The sequence below is a fragment of the Echinops telfairi genome, unplaced genomic scaffold (genome assembly GCF_000313985.2).
Source record: "Echinops telfairi isolate 266 unplaced genomic scaffold, ASM31398v2 ScPeMD7_7467;HRSCAF=8505_1, whole genome shotgun sequence".
Taxonomy (NCBI): domain Eukaryota; kingdom Metazoa; phylum Chordata; class Mammalia; order Afrosoricida; family Tenrecidae; genus Echinops; species Echinops telfairi.
This window is the reverse complement of record NW_022111368.1, coordinates 13,518,823-13,520,971: the sequence shown is the minus strand read 5'-3', so window position 1 is coordinate 13,520,971 and position 2,149 is coordinate 13,518,823. Positions and strand designations below refer to the sequence as shown.

The 2,149-nt window shown below is 44.9% G+C and overlaps 1 pseudogene; it reads left to right on the top strand.

Annotated features, from left to right (window-relative positions):
- The window catches only part of LOC101650226, a 158,381-nt pseudogene that overhangs the window by 92,795 nt on the left and 63,437 nt on the right, over window positions 1-2,149 (top strand).

Sequence of the window (2,149 nt, the reverse complement as noted above, 5' to 3'; positions counted from 1 at the left end):
ACCCCTCTGTTGCCCATCCCCCAGAGAGGAGGTTATATGTAGCTCCCTGTGATCAATTCCCCCTTTCTACACCCCCCTTCCCTCCTGATATCGCCACTGTCACCCCTGGCCCTGAGTGGTTCATCTGTCCTAGATTCCCTGCGTTTCCAATTCCCATCTGTACCACTGTGCATCATCTGGCTTAGCCAGGTCTGCAAGGCAGAATTGGGGTCCTGGTAGTAGGGGGGAGGAAGCGTTTAAGAACTAGAGGAAGGTTGTGGGTTTCATTATTGTTATACTGAACCCTAAGTGATTCATCTCCCCACTACCCCTCTGCAAGGTATGTCAGTTGTCTAGAGATGGGCATTGGGTCCCCATCATGCGCCACCCTCATTGACGAGGATATGATTTTTCTCCCCGCCTTTGGCCAACACTGTAACTCTTTACGGGAGTAAAAAGCCTAGTCTTTGTCCCGAGGTGCAGCTTACCGAACTGCAGACTTAGCGGCTCAAAGCCCAACATACACCCACTGTTCCACCAGGGCCTCCAGTACGTGACCTCTAGGCAGAAAGTGGGAAACTTCTTAGACAGAGAAGAAATGATTATATCAAATTTAAACATTTTTATGTGACCAAAGACATTTGATGACAAATGGCAAGCTTGAAAAGATGAGTACTGGATGACAATATAATAATGTGTGACACATGACAATGTGGCAGAACTGCCTCCACTACATCTAGATGATTCAGGCTCAGAGTGACCCTAATGGCCAGTGGGTTTGAACTGCTGGCCTTGTGGATAGTAGTGCAATCAATGGATGACCAACTACAGCAGCCAGCCTACCCACTGCCTTCAAGTCTGTTCTGATTCTGTGGGACTCAGAAAAGAGTTCTGGAGGCTGTAAATCTTTACAGGAGCAGACAGCCTCAACTTGCAAAACAAAACAAAGAGCAAACAAACAACCCCCCTCCAGTTTAAGAGTTGTATGTGGTATACAGCTAGTGGGTTTGAATCGCTAACCTTGCTGTTAGCATTCTAACACTTGATCAAACATGCTACCTGGGCTCCCTAATGTGGCAGGAGAAGGCATGAAAGGTGTAAATAGTAGTAAACATGAGTGCTATGTTCAACTTCACCAAAACCCCTTAGGGAAATGTCGGCTTTAACAATGTCTAAGCCAGAAGTTCATAATTCTTAAGTAATAAAGCCCTGTTTGAGCTCAAGGTCAGCAGATGAAGTCCATCTGAATAGCCATTTTCCAGACAGTAGTTGGATAAATGCCTACATGTTGGTACCTCCACACAATGGAATGTTAGGCCAATCCTAAGGAGAAATGAGAAAAATCCATAGTTAGTAGCTTGGGGCAATTAATTCCCACCTCCCTATATATGGTCAAAACAAACCAAAACAAGTTTGAGTCATGCACTGTTTAGTAAAAAAGGTTCAGAACTTCTTTCTCTCATATATAAGTATATTTATTTCTTATATGGTTGTACGATAGGAGCCCTGTTAGCGTAGTGGTTATGCAATGGACTGATGTTTGAAAGATCAACAGTTCAAATCTACCAGCTAGCTTCTCAGGAGAAAGATGGGACTTTCTACTCCCATAAACAATTCCAGTCTTAGAAACTCACAGGAGCAGTTCTGCTCTGCCCTTTAGGGGCGCTATGAGTCAGCGTTGACTTGAGGGCAATGAGGCGGTTTATTTTTATTTTTTTATGGTTGTATGGGCACAGAGAAAGAATGAAATATGTATGCAAACAAAGTTGGGCGGTTAGACTGGGTTTTCGAGCGAAACAAAATGAGACACTCATGGTGTATAAGAAAGATGTTTATATCAAAAAAGGAATTTATATAAAAAAAGTGGCCTACATAGATTCAGAGCAGGCCAGCCTACTCCAACTGGAATTCATGGATTAGATGGGCTGGATGCCCTTCCCAACTCACACACTTACTGAAGCGATGAATCAGGAAGCATTCTACAGGCTGATAGAAGCAAAGCCAATGGGGTCAACGGTCCACAGGTGACTTGGCTGGCTGCTGACAGCTCGCAGAAAGTTGCAAGGTAGCCACCATCTCAAGAAACCAGACTCAGGTTGCAGGCCAACAGGAAGAATCCATGGCACCAGTCCTCCTCCACAAGGACTCATGGATATCAGACAGCCCCCCC